This window comes from Diachasma alloeum, unplaced genomic scaffold (assembly GCF_001412515.2).
Source record: "Diachasma alloeum isolate Michigan unplaced genomic scaffold, Dall2.0 Dall_scaffold_00499, whole genome shotgun sequence".
Classification (NCBI taxonomy): domain Eukaryota; kingdom Metazoa; phylum Arthropoda; class Insecta; order Hymenoptera; family Braconidae; genus Diachasma; species Diachasma alloeum.
Genome location: NW_021680631.1, coordinates 183983 through 184639, shown reverse-complemented (window position 1 = coordinate 184639; position 657 = coordinate 183983).

Below are 657 nucleotides of genomic sequence, written 5' to 3'. Positions count from 1 at the left end.
TCGACGACAAAAGTAGAAGAGCATTTCATTGAGTAAAAAATAGCCGAAGCACTTGGACATCCTTAAGTTGCCTACTCCTTCACCTGAGTTTTTGAGGAATATTGCAGAATGTANTTTTTAGGAAATTAAATTTTCTACGAAAAAGTTCCATGGTGTAATAACGCGAACCCAATAGTTTATTAAATAATTACATAACAATGTTAATTACATTTTTGTGATTATTTAATAAACTACTGAATTTAGGTTATTTCATTGAAAGACGTATTTTGTAGGAAATTAGATTCCCTACAAAAAACATTTAATGGCAAAATGTTGTAAATGTTGAAGATAGTGATCGCACACCCATATAGAAAGATATATAGGGGAGACCGGGGCAAAGTGGAATGTCGGGACAAAGTGGAACGTCGGGGCAAAGTGGAACGGTAGCAAATTTTTTTCTTGANGGTAACTCGAATGACAATTATGGTACGAGGAGCATTTTGAAGCCAGATACCTGGAAAACTATGTTCTACCTCGACGTATGGGGGAAAAATGAGTTGTGCCCAAAATTTTCGTTACTTTTTAGGTATCCCTTAGTCTATACAGACTCGCTCAACGACTATCCTTATCAACCGAGAACTTCCAAATTCCACCTGGGTTCGAAGTTTCACCCTGGCG